The sequence below is a fragment of the Aegilops tauschii genome, chromosome 2 (assembly GCF_002575655.3).
Source record: "Aegilops tauschii subsp. strangulata cultivar AL8/78 chromosome 2, Aet v6.0, whole genome shotgun sequence".
Taxonomy (NCBI): domain Eukaryota; kingdom Viridiplantae; phylum Streptophyta; class Magnoliopsida; order Poales; family Poaceae; genus Aegilops; species Aegilops tauschii.
In genome coordinates, this window is record NC_053036.3 from 330455176 (window position 1) to 330476012 (window position 20837).

Here is a 20837-nt window from a genome sequence, read left to right on the forward strand (position 1 = left end):
ACAAAATTTTCCGCTGTGTTGAACTCGGTCTCACCGATACAAGCCCATCGGCTAGACTGAAACACAAGGTTTCCTTGTACACAATTCATCGGTACAACCGACAAGGACTAACTCGGTCTCACCAATGAGGACCTTCAGTGGCTCTTCTATCTTGGAGTCACCAATTGAAATAGATCATCTCACCAATTTCACTGTTGAGGAAACATTTTGTCATTTTATATTGCCTATCTTCTTCAGCTCCACTCAATGATTCTTTTCCTCTATCAGCATCTTAAGCTACATGTTGCTTTGTAGTAACTCTCAAGGACCACATCTACCTGTCTCATGTGTCTGAAGTTGCCCTTCTTGGAAATTGATGTAAAATGGGGGGGGAGAGCACATCAAAGCTTATCAAATCAAATTTATCAGGAGAAAGAGAGCACATCTAAGCTCTTCTAAAGATGCATGTTAATAAGAGGAGAGAAGTCACATGTCTTTAAGAGGAGAAAGACATGTTAGTATAATTGATTTGTTTTCACTTTGTTTAATTGATTTATCTTTGATTTGATTTTATCTCACCCTACCTTCTCCCGTTATCCAATATTGGATTCGGGGAGAGAAAGAGTCTGTGCTTAAGGGGAGAAAAATCCTTGGAACTTATTGCAAATCTTTAAATCTTTGGGGACATGTCCATATCTAAATGAAGTACGCACTTTGTAGTACTCACGCATTACATGTCATCCCAGTCTTGGTAATCTTGTGGATCTTGAAATTATTTTGTTTGAAGTGTTCTTGTGTTATCTAACCCTGTTTTCTCAAGTTTACTCCTTCAAAAGTCAGCTTAAGAACCACAAGGTAATTATATGCATCACACTCATGTGCATGATGATCCCTTGCTTCTGCACATATTGTTTGCAATAGGGATTCATAAACATGAAGGTACATTTTTCAACCATATTGTTTGCTTTGATGCATATAGCCAAGATACATGTAACTCATTACCTACTCTGTCATGCAATGCATCCACATGTTCTTATATCTTATCTTTACATGATTGCATACATGTAGGGGGAGCTTATGCATGTTACATGTTCCTCCAAAGCTTTGCTTACTACTCTTCATATCATTTACTTAAAGATTTGATGTATGTTGTCATCAATTACCAAAAAGGGGGAGATTGAAAGCACAAGTGCTCCCTGGGTGATTTTGCTAATTAATGTCAACATATTTCTTGTTGGACTAATAGTTCTATCTAGTGTATTTCAGACAAGTTCAACGATGGCTTGGAAAGGACAAGAGGATGTGGAACCCCTTCAAAATTCTAGGGGCAAAGATTGGCAAAAGCTCAAGACTCTTCATCTATATTTTAAATCCAAGATCACATTGAGTCCATAGGAAAGCCAATACTATTAAAAGGGGATGAGGAGTTGCTTAATGGTCAACTTTCTCAAGTGCTTAGTGATATTGCTCCAAAATCATCAGCCACTTTCTCCATCCAAATATGTCCAAACCTTAAACTCCAACTCGGCCCCATTGATTCTTTCTATCCGGAGGCACCGAGTTCATATGACATAGCCACTACCAAAAACCCTAACAGTTCGGTCACACCGATATGGATCCCGGTCTCATGAGATGGCCTTGCCAACTCTTTGCTCCTTGTTGCAATTATTTCGGTCTTACTAGTTGGAATTATTTCGGTCTCATCGAGATGGCTTGACCGACTCTCTGTTGCCTTATTGCTTCACTTCAGTCTCATCGAGTTGATGCAATTGGTGCCACCGAGACGAGGTTTGCTCTAAGCCCTAGCACTTCGGTCCCACCGAGTTGTTCCATTCGGTCCCACCGAGATTCCTAATGTTCACATTTTTGAACTGATCGGTGCCACCGAGTTTAACCATTCGATTTCACTGAGATGAGTCAAACGTGTGTAACGGTTGGATTCTGTGTGGAGGCTATATAAACCCCTCCACCCCGTCTCCATTTCTGAGAGATCCATCAGAACATGCCTACACTTCCACCATTACTTTCTGAGAGAGAACCACCTACTCATGTGTTGAGATCAAGAAATTCAATTCCTACTATTTGAATCTTGATTTCTAGCCTTCCCGAAGTTGCTTTCCACTCAAATTACTTTTCCGCCATAGCCAAATCTGTGAGAGAGAGTTGAGTGTTGGGGAGACTACCATTTGAAGCACAAGAGCAAGGAGTTCATTATCAACACACCATCTATTAACTTTTGGAGAGTGGTGTCTCCTATTTTGGTTAGGTGTCGCTTGGGATCCTCTGTCAAGATGTGGAGTTGAACAAAGAAGTTTGTAAGGGAAAGGAGATTGCCTACTTCGTGAAGATCTACCCGAGTGAGGCAAGTCCTTCATGGGCGATGGCCATGGTGGGATAGACAAGGTTGCTTTTTCGTGGACCCTTAGTGGGTGGAGCTCTCCGTGGACTGGCGCAGCCCTTACCCTTCGTGGGTTGAAGTATCCATCAACGTGGACATACAATAGCACCACCTATCGGAACCACGCCAAAAATTCTCCGCGTCTCCATTGCGTTTGAAAACTCCAATCCCATCCCTTTACTTTCTTGCAACATGCATGTTTTACTCTTTCCGCTGCATATACTCTTGTCGTGCTTGCTTGAAATGTATTGTGAGTGCTTTAACATGTGCTAAACTCAAACTTAACTTGAAGAAATTAAAAACTACCACTTTTGCTTGTTAAAGGTCTAATCACCCCCCTCTAGACCCCTCTTCTCGATCCTTTCACTATTGCTCCATCTGCGATGTCACTGCATGTGGATCTTTTTCCACTCCCCCGTCTCCCCAATTTACTATCCTCCACTCTGCTAGTCACGCAAACCTTAATTTGCACTATTAAAGGAAACCCTACTTCATGCAGACTAATCCATGTCTGGGTTGAATAAGGAAAGAAAGGGAGAAAGTATTGTCGAAGAGACTAGGTATCGAACCTGCATCTTAGTTGAAAAGGGGAAAATCAGTATCTAAGGAACGAGTCTCTTGTCTCTTGGTTGAAAAAGGGTAGAAAGGCATGACAATGCAATAGAGAATGACCAGGTCGATCAGTTTGTTGTCCTCACATAGGAAAAAGGTGGCTAAAGAAAAAAATGGGACGTAATCCACATATGCTGCCTAGATATTTGTTGCTTTGGGAAACCATCCCTCCCTCACCACTCTATGCATCCGTGGAGGTACATCATACTGGTACGCCCACCGTCCGAATGGACCTACCCATGCTCTTATTGCCACATTTTTGCTGTTAGGGTTGTTTGGTTCTAGGCTTTGAATTGCCACACTTTGCCGCACATTTTTGCCTAGCTTGCGTAAGTTTAGTTCATCAAAATGAGAGCCACAAATTGGCAAGCCTAAGGGAATCTTGCCACATTTTTTGTGTGTATGCCATGTGAGTCCCTAGTGTGGCTTGAACCAAACACTCATCTAAGTTGGTTAGACTTGCCTGACCTTAGGTGTGGCAACCTTTGGCAAAGTTAGTCACAAACCAAACAGTCCCTTAGTATAACGCCACCGGTAAAATCAAGCAATGCTACTGCTCTAGTGATGCCAAATTTAACTAATGTCGCAGTCAGTCTAATGCCACTGATAAATTTAAGCAATGCCATTTAATGTCACTGGATTATTTCAGAGTTAGTTGTTGATTGTGGATATATTAAAGATTTTTGAGCTAAGGCATTCTAATGTTGTTGCACAGCCAGTATACCAATGATGAAACTTGTTACTACCTTCAGGTTTTTGCACTGTTAATGCTTATAGATTACATACCTCACTTCATGATGTTATGATAAGTCAAAAAAATGTACAATGCCACCAAAATGCCAAGGCGGCGATGGCATTTTATTTCGGTTAAACTGCACAAAAAATTATGAAGAGAAGAGGAAAAGTCAGGAGTGGGCACCTCCTCCTCCTACTGTTTTCTTGATTAGTTTGATCAAGTTTTTATGTTTGATCGATTAACAAGATTGGGATAGCAATTTTTCAGGTCCCCTCGAGTTTGAAATGATATTTACCTTGAAGGTACATGGTTTGCAATTTTTTATAGTGTCATTAGTTAATAATGCCAGTTACCTTCATACTTTTGTATTTGGTCTACAGCTGTTGCACAGCCAGTATACTAATGTTGAAACTTGTTACCTTTAGATTTTGTATAGTTAATGCTTTTAGAAATCTTCCAGTGCTAGCTTATGGAAATATGTTCAGTAAAACCATTGTATTGTACCCCGTAATAAAAACAACTACTCTGTTGTTGCACTAGCCACTGGATTAGTGTATATTTGTACTATTAGAATGGTGTTGCATTAGCATATGGACATATATAAGGTGTGGCAAGCTTTCTCAGATATGTGCTCAAGAAAACTAATACCTGTTTTTCTAAATACTAGACGTTTGGGTACTTTAAATTGAACTGTGAAAACGTCTTATATTAAGGAACATAGGGTGTAGAGTTCATTAAAATTATGCCGGCAAAGCTAGTCACACCTTTGTTAAAATTAATGTTCATTATATTATCAGAGGAGGTCTGCATGTTTGTCTCTATTGCCTATCGATTACATACCTGACATCATGATGTAATGGTAAGTCATTTTTTCTGTACAGTGTCACCAAATTGTCAAGGTGGTGATGGCATTTTATTTCAGTTGAACCACACAAAAAATGCTTAAAAGAAGAGGAAATGTCAGGAATGGTTCAATCTTCAGAAAATACTATGTATGCCTTCCTGACATCAGCCGTTGTTGCCTTATTTATTCCTTCAAGAAGGTGGTTAGAAACAGTCTTGCTGTCTTTTCCCATTAAGAAATTGGAATGCTTATATTTGTGAGTGTATGCTTCAACTAGTGCCACTTTTATAGTAATCACACTTTCAATATCTGTGCAAACAGGGATGCTCAATTTTAGTGGAACTACACAAAAATTCCAAATGGTTCAATATTATGAGCATTTTTTCTTCCAATCAGTTATATCCAATTGGTGGCACTGTGAGATATTCATTACCAAGGTACATGGTTTGCTACTATCTTGCTACTGTTTTTGTACTGTCTTTAGGTAGTAATATAAGTGGTTTGCATGTAAATTTATTAGCAGGCTGGACCTACGTTGGTGGTGCAGGACATGATTCAATGATTGGATGCTCAATTTCGGTTGTATCGATTTCACCTCTTCCATCACTGCAAACAAAGTGACATCAATTCTTGCGAAACAGCACAAGAGAATAGTTTAGTCACTGCATGCAGTGCCATATGAAAATAGGAACAGAAAGATTGATAGACACTTCATGGACTGCACAAAAGTAGTATTGTACTTTTTATTGGCCAACACTAGGTGCTTCATTGCTTTGGTTTGATTATCCAGTGGGCGATATTTTGCCTAAGTTAAAGTTGTATTCCGAAAATAGTCTCGTCGTATGATCGACACATGACCAATTCATATTTCAGTGGATGTTCCACCATCATGTGTGGTTTATTCTCATGGTTCCATCTGTTGGTGAAACCACTTACGTTTGCAATAGGAAATGTAGACTTGACAAACAAATTTTTCTTTCACTCTGTACTGAATGTTGGCCCAGAGAAGCATCCATGTTAGTAGCAAGAAAAAATATATTTTTCTTGATCTTTGCTTTAGGAGCTACATATTGTATATGATTTGTGAATCATTGAGATGCATTAACATGTTGATCTTACGTATGGGAATCGTACTAGTTGGTTGTGAATTTGGGCTACTAATGTGAACATATTACAATGCCAGGCCTGTGAGTCTCGTGTGAACATTTTGAACGGATTGGCTCTTACTACTGTGCACAGCATGATCCTTATTTCTGTGTGCTCATTGTTTACAAGTTACTAGCAGCTCCTTATTTCTCTTTGCTTAGTGTTTACAAGTTACTAATCGATCACTAGCTAGCCTACTAATGCGCTCCTGGTAGTTTTAATTGCGACGCAAGATCCAAAGGTGGCAGCTTTTTGACTAAAATGCCTACCTCTGAACAAACTGACATGCTGTTCTGAAGAAAAGGCCATGCGAATCTTAAGAAACTACCAGCAAAAACGTTCGCAAATGCCTTATCTCCCAACGAACATTCATCAGCTATTGCAATCCTACATGTACACTATCCGACCGACTCGATCTTTCATGAATAACCAGCAGATCACGCATGTACCTCATCTGGATGAATCGAGTGCACTCATTTGACTATCATGCCGATGTGCGACCCAGCACGGACGGGACGCACCACTGACGGGACAAGATGGGACGGCACAGTCATAATTTCAGTTTTTCTAGTTTTCCACAGCAAGCTAGCGCACTAAGCCATGCCTGCTTATGCATTGAATTCTGATGACCGCGATGACCGTCGCGTTTCCCTCGACATGCTGGTTCACCTACCTTCCGCTTATAATTACTGGTTCTCGGCATTCTCCGGTGGCACCATCAACCAACTCGCCCTATCCTCATAAGCCCCCACCGGCCTGATGTCGCTCGCCACTTGCCCTCACTCTCGCCACGTCCGTCATGCCCCCGCCCGTCTGCAATAGACGACGCCGGAGGCGCTCACCGCCGGAACCAATGTTCGGTTTTTCACCGAAACACAGACGGAGGGACGAGGCATTCTATCGGTCTTTAGATGGCAATGCGGAGTATGAGGACTTGTTGGAGCACGACTGTCCGATGGAGGAGCAGCGTATCGCCGATTTGCGCAGCCAGCAGGGCATGGAGCAGCAGCGCATCGACGCTTTGAGTCGCAAGCAGAACGCCCGCAACTGGGCCGACTACGTGGAGGCCAGCGCCCGGCAAATAGCCCTAGAGGATGTCGGGCACGCACGCATTCGCGGCGCCGAATTTTACTACCAGCTCGTCAAGTGGGTTTCCCGCTTAGAAGCCAAAGCTCCGCTGGACCACGCCAACATGGAAAGGGCCAGCGCGCGCGAGCAACACGCCCTATGGCACCTCTGGCAAGTCCGAGGCGAGGAAGAGGACGTCGGTGTCGGCGTTTAGCGTGTACCGCAGATGGCGGCCGACATCGTCTAGTTAGCTAAGAGTAAGTTAGTTCTTGTACACTAGAGTATTAGTGGGAGTAGATAGTTAAGTTGGTATGATGGTTGCCAACGTGGAAGTTCAGTACTCTATCTCTGGATCAGAGCTGTTACTTTGCTCTGAATGTTGAACTTTCCGTGTGAAAGTGTGGAATGGGTTGTATTTGTCCACCACGGATTTAGAGGTTGACGTGCGGCCTACTAGATTGACACGTATACAATCAGGAGATGATTGTACATGGACAGGATGACAACAGGGACCCACCAGGGTCATGGCAGTATGCAAGCAAGTGCCTCCTTATTTAAAGCCAAAAAATGGTTCCTCCTAATGGATTCCTGACATCTGGGTCCCATGCCATTGTCAACGCAGTCAATAAGCGAGAGAATTGCACAACGAGCGGCTGACACCAGGGACCCAGCAGCTAGCCCAGTTATTTTTGTTTTTGAGACGGAGTCGGGTATCAACTGGGTTGTGCGGGGCACTCTTGCCAGTCTAGCCAGCCTTTTATTTTATGTTTACCACAAGACCAACCCAGTTGTTGTTTTTTCTATCTGAAAATGGCTAGCCTGGGTTTTTTCTTGCAGAATACCCAACCGAGGCCTACTTGCTTTTGTCAGCCCTGCTGGGCTGCAATGGATGCATTCAGCTTGCCCAGAAAATGGGCTATCAGTAATGAGAAATGGGTTGTACATTTTTAAGACACGGCAAACCGGCAATTAGTTTCATTTTTCATTTTTTGCATTTCTACATTTTAAATTTCATTGATTTTTATGCGTGGAAATTTATTTGGATTTTAAATTGATATAAATTTATTTTTCAAATTAGTTTGAATGTGACTCAAAATTTCAAGATTAAAAACAATTCGGACCGCACCAAAATATGCAAAATTTCCTTTAGTTTTTTTAACCATGGCCACAATATGAGCTGTAATGCTAAACAAAATAATATGGGCTCCAAAAAATCTTTAAAAATTAGCAAATAGGCTGTAAATTATTAGAAATGATGGCAGATGGGTTGTATGTTGTTTTCCACATATTTGAGGCTGGCAGATGGGTTGACGCATACGCTTTCCTAAAAAAAGGTTGACGTGTACGCAAGGCTGTGTCAACTTAGTAAAAACATGAGAGCAGTGACTGTTGGATGTCCATCCAACGACAATCGTGCTTCTTCAATGTCTGATCTTCCTGCTCCAGCCGCCCAAACCAGCGCCAGCGGAACAGCCCGCTCCTTCCTCCCGTGGCTGGCTGTGCTGCCGCGCAGGCCTCACCGGCCCACCCTGCTCCCACCGCTGGCCAGGCCATCCCTCTACCCACCCGCACCTCCTGTTATTTTTCAGCTCTGGGTCGTTCCCTTCCTGGGCCTCACCGTCGTCCACCGCGTTGATGCTCTCGGCGCAGCATGGTCAATGTGGCCAACAAACGATAGCCATCGGAAGAGGGATGTAAGTGGAGAGGCTGATAGTAGGGACCCGCATGGTCCATGGTTGTAGGCAAGCAAGTGCCTCCTTATTACGCGAACTAAAATGATTGCTCCTCCTGACAGCTGGGACCCACCAGCTACATCTTCGCAGGCAAGGAAGTGTCTCCTTATTACCCGGGAAAAAAAGTTTCCTCCACCTGATAGCTGAGACCCACCAGCTACATATTCGCACGCAAGGAAGTGCCTCTTTATTACACGCAAGAAAAAATTATTCCTCCAGCTGCTAGCTGGGTCCCAGAAGGTAAGGTGGCTAGCTTGTGGGCCTACTAAGGTGACTCGTATGCACGACTTTGTCAACTTAGTCAATAAATTATTCTAGCAGCAGTGGTCATTGGATGTTAATCCAACGGCCATGCTACTTCTTCGACCTCTGATCTTCTTGCTCTAGCCGCCCAAACCAGCGCCAACCGTACCCCTGCTCCTACCTTCGGTGGCCGGTTGTGCTGCTGCGCAGGCCTCACCGCCCCACCCTACTCCCACCGCTGGCCAGGCCTTCCCTCTACTCACCCACACCCCCTGTTATTCTTCGGCGACGGCAGCCTTACACCGTAGCCGAACCAGTGAACCCTCATACTCCCCTCCGCGTGGGCATCCACCTGCCTCATCTTCCCTAGCTCCATGTCGTTCCCTTCCTAGGCCTCGCGGTCGTCCACCGCCTTGATGCTCTCGGCACGGCGTGGTCAACGAGGTCAATGAACGACAGTTATCAAAACACTACTAGGAAAAATCCTAGCAGTAGCGCGGGTTCTAGGTATAGCAGTAGCACGGGGTCCCGCACTACTGATACGGCGCTACAGCTAAACTGTAGCAGCAACGCGTGTCTGCTCGCGCTACTGCTATACAAGTGTAGCAGCAACGAGCAGTATAAAAGCGCGCTACTGCTAATAGCTCTAGCGCACTTTATTAGGTCGCGCTACTGCTAGTGGCACGCTACTGCTAACTTTTCTCCACTCGCTACTGCTAATTTTATTAGTTTTTGTTTTCTTCTGCATATTTGTTTTGTATTTGAACATGCTTTATACAAGAATATTTAGCACATACAAATGTCATCATCATACACATACAAATGGCTGCGAGACCACAAATGTAATCATAGCATATACATACAAATAGTCTCATCATAATCATCATCCAACACAAAGTGGTCTCTCGTCATCATCTCGAAAATAGCGATACATGCAGGTCTTGAATACTTGCAACTACAATGTCATCCATCTAAACAATGATATACGCGAGAAGTGCTATCACTATGAGTGATAGCGGAACTATGCAGTACATGAGGCGGCGGTTATGAGGCCTCTCTCGCGCTAGCCTGAACCTCAAGTAACTAGCTTGTGCTTCTTGTCTGCTTTTGAAGCCTTTATGGCTGGTGCCCGAGACCCCCTCCACTTGCGCCTGACACTCATACCACTCGTCGTACACTCCCGGAACCTTCCCTTCGTACACGACATAGCACTCCTTCGCCATCAAGAATCTAGGTACCTGTTAGAGATGCATCTTCATCAAGAGAATGTACGATCATAGGCAACAAAAAAAATACTAGAGCAACATGAAAAATAAAGGGTTAGCAACTAGATGCAACATATAGTACGCAAACTAATTAACTAGAGGTACGCATGTCATCGTACCCAAACTAGCAAAGTAGCGTTACGCAAGTTCGGCAGGGACCGTGGACACTGCAAAGTTTAATCGCTACAGAAAGTATACAAGTTCAACCGACACATATCATCATCATCGGCATCGTAATTCACTAGAAGTTCCATCCTTCCATATCATCAAGGATGGAGCCTAGCTTCTTGAATAGCGTGAGGTCATGACGTTGCATGCCTATGCGAGTTCGGACGTCAGCTCGTGATATAGGGCCATGGTGGAACATCCCCTTCTCATCGACGACTTCTTTCATGATGATCGTCGCAATGTCCCTTTGGATGCGAAAGAAGTCATCTCTAAGTTTATAATCCGCTTCTCCATGAGATTCTACCCACCTGCGGAAATGATCATCATTTCTGGTTGTCATACGAAGCTTTTGGTGATCCGTGTTGAACTCAATCATGAGATGGAGGAGGTAGAATCCATCTTTCTTGCTTGGATTTGGGACATGGATGCAACAGAAGTTAGTTTTATGCGAGAAACCCAACTTCTTGTTCCTTTGTTTCTTGATCTGCAGGTGGCCACCCCTAATGCTGAAGCCTCGGAGAGCATCATCTAGAATATTCATTATGTGGGTGTAGTCTTTCTTCTCGTAGTCTCTGGTAGGGTCGAAATACACGGCGTGGGAGACTCGCAGGTAAAGAAAGATAAGGACGACGCGCCCGTTGCTGCGAGGAAAAGACACCTCAAATTATTCTCCATATAAGCGAGAAGGAATGATTGAAATGTACAAAAGGGTTGTCCAGAACAGACTTACTTTGGATGACAAGGAAGGAGGACAATTTCCTGGTCCTTATTCTGTACCATGACGTTTTGGAGGTACTCCCTAGCAGTTTCACGCTCAAAGTCGCCGAGACTCAAGAAAGACTCGTGCATGTAGTACGGATCCGCCACACAGATTTGCGAGACTTCTTCTCTCTTCATGACGGAGCTCATATGTAACGCAAAAAGGCGGACGATTGTAAAATCGAGCCGCCTTGTCAGAAACATCTCAAAGATATGGTCAAACCGCAGGAAGAACACCTCCGCGGGCCGGGTGTCGACATAGCACTTCCCCTCAGGCACACGATCTGCGTATGTCGGATATCCTGGATCCTTCGAGGCTAGTAGGCTTTTCTCAGTCGACAGCACATGGTCGTGCAGTCTCCTGAGATCAACCGATAGTGCCTCCAGTGGTTTCGGTGGTAGCATCGGCTCGCCCGTGAGATGGAACATGGCCGCACCTTTCACGGGTACACGCTCTTCAGAATCCACCGTCTGGCTGCTATGTGCTCTGGCTTGTTTGGAGGCAGCCATCTTCCTCGATCTCTTCCTCTGCTTTTTCTTGGGCACACCTTCTAGACCCTTCCTTAACCCCTGCCCCAGTGTTGCCGGGCTAAGCACTGTACGACCCCTGGCTAGTTGAGCCTGTGTTGAGGCGGCATCTTCAGGCGTGTCCTGTGAGGATTTCATGAAGAGAGACTTCTTGCAATCCCTGCTACGACGTTCCTGCCCGGGCAGGTCATCCATATCCTCATTAGCATGCTGACAGCCCGATTCGTCATATGGTTGACTCATCATATCTAAGTCACCCTAATATGTGTTTGTATTGAGGAAACCCATTGGGTCCTTCGTCTCCTCCGTCTCATCATCCATTTATGTTCTACGAGACCGATTACATCAGCCAGTACTATTGCACCCCCTTCATCACGTCGTCCGCCGCTCTCACCCGACACTACAGGAGCTGGTAATTGCGTAGACGGGGTGGTGGTTTCCATACATGCTTGTTGATGTGTGGTTATTGGTGTGCTCTCGGCCGGCTCCAGACGAAGAAGATTCTTCGGCCATAGCAGCACCCAACCCTTGCCGCTTCCAATCCACGGCGGGGTATCGTCGTCTTCTTCCCCTAGGCGTAATGGAGGAGGCAAATCCTCGTGCCCCGATGTCACACTCGACAAGGTAACCTTGAAGTGCCCAGCGGGCATCGGTTGATTGTGGAACGTGAGATCCAAGGGCTTCGTTATCACCCCTTTTCCCACGTCCACCTTCTGGCCTTTGATCAAGTAGAGTATGGTGCACGGGGTTTCGTCAGCCTGCAAACACATGTCTGCGGCGTAAAACATCTGAAAGGCAACGGAAATGGAATATTCTAGATACATATGTTCGTGCGACATGTAATTACCGTGAGGGCGTCGAGCTCAGCCAAAGACGAAGGCCCACCTAGCGCGCCAGAGACTGAGGACAAGCTGCTATGAGCGGGTGCAAGTGCGAGAGGAGGCCCGGTTGCATGAGCAAGTGATGGTGCGGTGGTGTTGTTGTTCACGGAGTTGCTCGCGACGAAACTGGGCAATGGGAAATCATGTACCGTCTTGTCTGGATTTTCCTTCGTCCAGTTGATGATAGTCGGGACCAAGTTAGTAGCGAAATCATTTCTGCAATCAGTTACAGCTGCATTGACTGCCTGTTGTAGCAACTCATTTTTCTCCTCGGCTGTTTTTTCGCGTCCTCGGCTGCTTTTTTCTCGAACGCAAGCTTCACCTTCTCATCGATGTCCGCCTGACTAAACATCTTTTTCTGCTTCTTGGCCTCCGGGCCCTCGTTGTAAAACACCTTCCACGTGGCGCCGTCTCCGGCGCCGTGCACACGACCATATTGTGGCCGCTGGCCCAAAGGGAGTCCCTTAAGTTCGTTCAAGGCCCGGTTGAGAGGGGTGTCCACTTGGGCCTCATTGGAGAAGTAGGGCTTTTGGCTGCGAGCTGGTGTTGTGTGACGCCCGGATAATTAAGCTACAGTAATCCCTCGTTAACGATGCCACGTCACCCTGTTACTATTGATAAACTCTCGATGGTTCAGAACCGAAACAAATTCAAAATTTAAATAAAAGCAAACAACAAAAGTTTTCAGATGTTAAAACTAAAATGTTCGGATCGTGACAAATATTGCGTAGGTAGTTATGGTGAAGAAACAACATTTTTATAAAAAAGTTTAAATGCACTTAAATGATTAAAACAGTAGGTAAAACTATTAAATAAATGCCTTTGATATTTTATAAAATCATAAACTATTTTATCTTGAGGTAAAACTTTTTAGGGTAGTGGGTTGTTTTGGCACACTAATTTGGAGCTATTGTCATATTTTACTGAACTAAGAATAAAGTGTAACTAAAATAAAACAGAAAAGGAAAAAGAACTAAAACTAAAACAAACAAAAAAGGAAAACAAAAACAACTGCCCCCCTGACTGGGCCTTGGCCCAGTTGGCCGTGTGGCCGAGCGGCCTGCCGGCCCACCCTCACCCCCGCAACCCTATCCACCCCGTCGCCCCCACTACCCCACTCCCCTCTCTCCCTCGCTCCTTCCCCCCTGCCCCCGCAATCTGGATCGGGGCGCCTTGCCCCTGTGCCCACCGCCGGCGCCCCGTCGCCCCTGTCCCCCGTCTCCGACCACCACCGCCTGAGGCCCCGACGTCGGCGCCGCTCCCCCTCTGTCGCCCGCCTCGCAGGACGCCGTGCTCGCCGCCCCGAGCGCCCTATGCCGTTGCCGACCACCACCCCGTCACCGGAGCACCACCACCGTCACTCCGACTTGCCGGACCCCGTCATCGTCGCCGCTCCTTCCTCGGCTCCACCTCGCCGGAACGCCTCCCCGTCCTCCTCCCCGCGCACGTTGCCTGTACCCTACATTCGTCGTGAGCCGCCACCTCCCTCCTCCTCCCTCTCCTCCTCTGTACGTGTGCGCGCCCGCCGTCATCGCGCTCCCCGCATGGGCTCCCGCTACCCCATCCGCCGACCACCTCTTCCCCTGCCCGTCACCCACCTCCGGCCAACCCGCCGCCCGCGCCTTGCCTCCCTCCCGTGTGCCTGCTGCTGCTACTGCCTCGCGCCAGGCCCAGTCCCCCTTCCACTGCCGACGACGTCTGCGTGCGCGCCTCGCCGCGCCGGCCGGAGACCGCCCTTGCCTGCACGCCTCCTCGCCCACGCTCACCCCCTACGCATGTGGCCGCGCCCCCAGTCGCCCGCCTCAGCCGGCGGCGCCCACCTCCGCCCGGGCCTGCTCGCGCCCCCTGTGCCGAGCCTTCCCACGGCCAACACCATGGCCGCCGGCGTCGTACTCTACGAGTACGTACGTACGGGCACAGCCACACCAGAGGCCGATTTGGGCCACTGGCACATGGGCCCGACCCCCCCTGTTAATTAGGGAGGCCCTAATTAGTTTAGCCCCCAACCCCCTAATTAAGCTAAGTAAACTTAGTCAAAAACCTGTTAATTAAAATGAATCAATGACAATTGGGACCCACATACGCTGTTCACATTGGACTAGTCAAAATATTGATTGGGTCAACCCAGCCCCTGGCCCCACATGTCATACAGATGCACACATTGCTGGGTACACTCCTGTGTACCCATAGCAATTTGTCTTTTTATTATTTCGAATTAAATTAAATGCAGAAATCCCAGGATTTGTTTAAATCTTTGAAAAATCATAGAAAATAAACCGTAACTCAGATGAAAAAGTTTTATACATGAAAGTTGCTCAGAACGACGAGACGAATCCGGATACGCAGCCCGTTCGTCCACCACACATCCCTAACCTATTGAACCTGCAACATTTCACCTCCGGTTCGTCTGTCCGAAAATGTGAAACACCGGGGATATTTTCCCGGATGTTTCCCCCCTTCACCGGTATCACCTCATACCGCGTTAGAACACGTCTAGCTCTGCCTGTTGTCCTGTTATGCACTTGCTTGCTATGTATTTACTGTTTCTCCCCCCTCTTCTCTTCGGTAGACCCCGTGACGATGCTGATGCCCCTGTGGTCGACTACATCATCGATGACCCCTCCTTGTTGTCTGAGCAACCAGGCAAGCCCCCCCCCTTGATCACCAGATATCGCCTATTCTTCTCTATACTGCTTGCATTAGAGTAGTGTAGCATGTTACTGCTTTCCGTTAATCCTATCCTGATGCATAGCCTGCCATTGTTGCTACAGTTGTTACCCTTACCTGCTATCCTACTGCTTAGTATAGGATGCTAGTGTTCCATCAGTGGCCCTACACTCTTGTCCGTCTGCCATGCTATACTACTGGGCCGTGATCACTTTGGGAGGTGATCACGGGTATATACTATATACATTTATACATGACACATGTGGTGACTAAAGTCGGGTCGGCTCGAGGAGTACCCGCAAGTGATTCTGATGAGGGGGCTGAAAGGACAGGTGGCTCCACCCCGGTAGAGGTGGGCCTGGGTTCCTGACGGCCCCCGACTGTTACTTTATGGCGGAGCGACAGGGCAGGTTGAGACCACCTAGGAGAGAGGTGGGCCTGGCCCTGGTCGGCGTTCGCGGATACATAACACGCTTAACGAGTTCTTGGTATTTGATCTGAGTCTGGCCATTTGGTCTATATGCACTAACCATCTACGCGGGAGTAGTTATGGGTATCCCGGCGTCATGGTATCAGCCGAAGCCTTCGTGACGTCAGCGACTGAGTGGCGCGCGCCGGATTGGACTGGAACGCCACTAGGCTAGGTCTGCTTCCGGCCGCGTACGCAACGTGCAGGTGTGCATAGGGCGATGGGCCCAGACCCCTGCGCGCATAGGTTTAGACCGGCGTGCTGACCTCTCTGTTGAGCCTAGGTGGGGCTGCGACGTGTTGATCTTACGAGGCCGGGCATGACCCAGGAAAGTGTGTCCGGCCAAATGGGATCGAGCGTGTTGGGTTATGTGGTGCACCCCTGCAGGGAAGTTTAACTATTTGAATAGCCGTGTCCCTCGGTAAAAGGACGACCCGGAGTTGTACCTTGACCTTATGACAACTAGAAATGGATACTTAATAAAACACACCCTTCCAAGTGCCAGATATAACCCGGTGATCGCTCTCTAACAGGGCGACGAGGAGGGGATCGCCGGGTAGGTTTATGCTATACGATGCTACTTGGAGGACTTCAATCTACTCTCTTCTACATGCTGCAAGATGGAGGCTACCAGAAGCGTAGTCTTCGACAGGACTAGCTATCCCCCTTTTATTCTGGCATTCTGCAGTCAGTCCACTGATATGCCCTTTTACACATATACCCATGCATACGTAGTCTAGCTCCTTGCTTGCGAGTACTTTGGATGAGTACTCACGGTTGCTTCTCTCCCTCTTTTCCCCCTTTTCCTTTCTAGCTGGTTGCCGCAACCAGATGTTGGAGTCCAGGAGCCAGACGCCACCGTCGACGAAGACACCTACGACACTGGAGGTGCCTACTACTACGTGCAGCCCGCTGACGACGACCTGGAGTAGTTAGGAGGATCCCAGGCAGGAGGCCTGCGCCTCGTTCGATCTGTATCCCAGTTTGTGCTAGCCTTCTTAAGGCAAACTTGTTTAACTTATGTCTGTACTCAGATATTGTTGCTTCCGCTGACTCGTCTGTGATCGAGCACTTGTATTCGAGCCCTCGAGGCCCCTGGCTTGTATTATGATGCTTGTATGACTTATTTATGTTGTAGAGTTGTGTTGTGATATCTTCCCGTGAGTCCCTGACCTTGATCGTACACATTTGCGTGCATGATTAGTGTATGGTCAAATCGGGGGCGTCACAAGTTGGTATCAGAGCCGACTGCCTGTAGGAATCCCCCTTCCTTACTCCTTGGCCGAAGTCGAGTCTAGTCAGTGAAAACTGTTTTACTAACATGGCTGTGTGGCTTACGGGCCCACGTCGCCATTGGGTGGTATTAGTATCTTTACTCCTTGCCTATACTCTGGGACTCTGATCTCTCCTCTATTCGAGTTAAGTGAATTTTACTAAATCTAACATTAGGATCTCGTTATCACTTTCACCCGGAGAGCCCCTTGTTACTGATGATCGTCGGCTGCACGTGAAGACCCCGAAGATACTCTCTGATGATAACCCGAGGACTTGTGTTCATCGCTTTTGCAATTCCCTTTCATCGATGAACTCCTATGAATAACCACGTATACTCGCCATTCATACAATGTTTCCCAGTTGATCTTGTTATTACAAGATACCCCGAAATTCTCTTTGTTGTTCCGAGAATCCTATGAGCTTACTGCCTTGCTGTTCTTTGTCACCTGAATACCCCTACGAATAATTCTCGCACTTACCGAGTATCCGGTCATCCCCAGTTGATTCAAGTATTCCACAATAGTCTTCAAAATACTATTCGATCTTCCGAAAATCCTCAGGAGCCTATTGCTCTTGAAATTCTTGTTTGCTTGCATTATGGTTAATCCCAAAATTCTCGTAATCTTATTGGCATCTCTTGTCATTATCATTTTGAGTCCGTTGATTCAATTTGTTGCGAATGCTCGCAATCCTCAATCATATCCTAGAATTCATTCTTCCGGCTCAGACGTCATGTTAAACGTGAGCTGGATCTCGACCTATCAAATTGCCATCGATTGTACCCCTAAGCCTACTCAACTTATCCATCCTTGATCAGAGCGTTGCTTCTGACCCCATGATTTGGAAATCATAATTCTTTTGCATTTGAACTTTGAGTTAGTCAGTTGTTTCTATAATCAGATCTCCTTGCATTCTTCTTACTCTGGTTGAGTACCGATGCTCACATCAGATCCCTAGTGGACCATCGGTTCCTTTGTTGGATTTTATCCGACAGTGTCCTTCATATTGAATAACCTTGTGAGCCTTTCCATGGGTATATAATGCATTTGGTAAATTGTATCATCTGTTTTTGAACAATGCTCTTCTTTCGAGCTTGTAATATTTACTCCGAAGTTTGTGGTATATGTTCCTAAGATGCCTTGATGGGTTGAACCTATGCCTTCCTTAATATGTGTGAACTCGAAAGTTTTCACGAGTCATACTCTCCTGGTATTTTGCCATATAAAATTTCAACACTACAACTTCATCGAACGCGAGAAGTAAATGAAAAGGATATGCATTGGAGAAGTGGGAGTCGACCTTGAACTTTGTGTTCATGCCCATGGACACGATGTAGATCTTATCATTAAAAGCTTCTCTTAAATTAATTATTCCCTTGGTATAAGTTCATCTTATATCTGGGATCTGGCCTTTTGCAATCGTGGTTCCGACCATGTTCTCCTTTAAATACCATTTCTCGTGCAAGTTTAAGCACTTGTCTTCTGCAGAGCAATACCCTAGTCCAACCTCTACTTTGATCTGTCGTCGAGCATTACCCCCTGGTATCTTGAGATTATCACGGAACCGCATAACTTCTTATGAGTTCTTCATCAAGTACTACATTCTCACGGGTTACTATTCTTTCTGAGTTTTGAGTGGTTAATCACTCGAGTACCCCGATAATTGAATCGAGTCCGCACTACGGTTCAACAACTTTTAGTAATGTTCCTTACCTACGAGTTTGTACCCGATCGCGTCATTCCTAGCCTGTTTGGCTATATCATTATCTTGATGATTTTAACTATGCTACCTGGTCCTTATTCCCGGAGCACCACTTTCGACGATAATGCTAAGCTTACGTCGATTTTCCTCGTCATATCGTTTCACCTCGAACAACAAACTTGACCCCGAGTTTGTGTGCTACCCGTGGTTCCAATAACCTTTCGCTTTCATCATTCCTTTGACTTAATGTCATCGTCGATCAATTACATCTTCTTGAAAACCACTCGACAAATTTGTCGTGATCATTGTCAACAAATTTGACTTCTTCCAAGTTGTGTGTCGAAAATTCAGGATGAGAAATACCATCCTTGCCCCTCGATGAATTATGTTATCATCGACAACATCCTTACCTCCCCCCCAACACGAACTTGTTCATATTTTGTGTTGTATCTTGATTTCCCCTACTATCCAACTTATGTTATGTTCTACCGTGGAGTATTACCATCTTTGATGTCAAGAATGTCGTGAACATTACTCCACCTCTTAAGAATTCTTGGTACAGTGATACTTCTCACCATCACCATTCTTTCTTGGTCCCCGTGTTGTTTCTAAACGAAATACCGACAAATGGTCTGTGATGTGTAGATTCTAAACTTCTAGCAACCCTATTGCTTTGAAGTTATTGGTCTATAGTTTCATTCTACGTCTATGGCTTAATGAATCATCATTCGGACATTGATCGTGCTACCTAGCCCATATTTCGGGTGCACATTTCAACCAATGTTTAACTGTGTATGTTTTCCTCGAGCATACATCATTAAGTCATTCGATCTAGCTAATGTTATCTCCTTGTTCACATAGTGGTGGAAATCCATCTTTTGGTAATCTCAATGGATTGTCGCTGAGTCAAGCAGTCACCTCCTCACCTCTCCTTGATTTAATTATGAACCCTTGTTCGGAACTCGCTTCCATGGTTCATTTCCCGAGAATCTTACAATGTCATCCCATCAATTTGTGTTGCACCTTTCTTCTCAGGCCTCCTATGTCTGAGTTATCCTGACACCAATCAGATCTGAATCTCGGTAAGATATGATGGTTGGAACATATTTCCAAGAGTTATAACATTGGCCTATTTATGACCCGGTAAGGTGATGATACCCAGCACACCTGGCGGGAGGACCTATTGTTATAAGTTTTCCCTTTTAGCAAGGTTAGCTGTTCTTCCATGAGGAAATTGTAAGACTTATTCTATAAGTTGTTCCTGATGGATCCTTTTTGTTTCCGAAGTCTGATCTTCACCTGTTGACCATGTCAATGCTATCTCGAAGCATGTCTATGGTACTCCGATTTTCAACAGGAACATTTGAAGCCCAATGCTAAATGTTTCCTGCTCAATTATCCAAACACCGTTGTATGGGTAATGTCATGAAATTTCTCTCCCCTACCTAAAGAGTTTTCTACATTATATCCTGTCATGAATATCATGCTCAGCTTGTCCTTGGGAAGGATATAACCTTGAAATATGTGTTTAAACACATTTTCCTTTCCATTCTTCTGTTTAATCTGATAATCATATTTTCCTTTCCATTGTGTGGTTTAACCTTTCTGGTGAACTATATGATCTAAGCAGTAATATTCTCCTGCTTATGTAAACACCTCGGTGTACAACTCTGTCAGTAAGACCTTGTTATTATTGTTGGTGACATTTCGGTAACCACCGATGGACGAGAACTTTGCCTAATGGTCCGCCTCGTTTTAACGAGCAGGAAAATGGTTCTCTTCGTCCCTCGCCCTTGGTACCGATGATGTTGCTGACATATAACTGACAGGCTACCCTCTGCCATGCCTTGCTATCATGATCATGCAGATATCACCGCCCTTCCTACTTTTAACCCACATGGTGGGCCCATAACCCACTGTTCCACAGGATCGAAACCTGACTCTCCTGTGCACCCCATGTTCCCAAATTTATTCATCGCGCGTGGCCTCGTATGTAATTCACGGACCATCGTCCTACTGATCTATACTGGCATCAGACACAATACTTATTCCCGTTGCTCTGAACCCCTTTTCACTCTGTTTCAGGCAATGAACGATTGCCTATCCGCTCGAAACTTCTTATTGCACTGTCCTACTCTGCTCTCGATGGGTTTCATTTGTTCAACTCGAGAGATACTCATATGTTCATTCTTGGGATAACCCCCCAGATGATTTTCCCTTATAACATCCTATCGTTGAAGAGCTGCCCCTTACCTATTCGTAAGTACGATGGAGTTCCCCGAAGGAAGGACGACAACATCATCATGATACATAGGAATAAAGAATTGAAGACATCAATGAAAGGGATTAACTTCTTCGAGAAGAT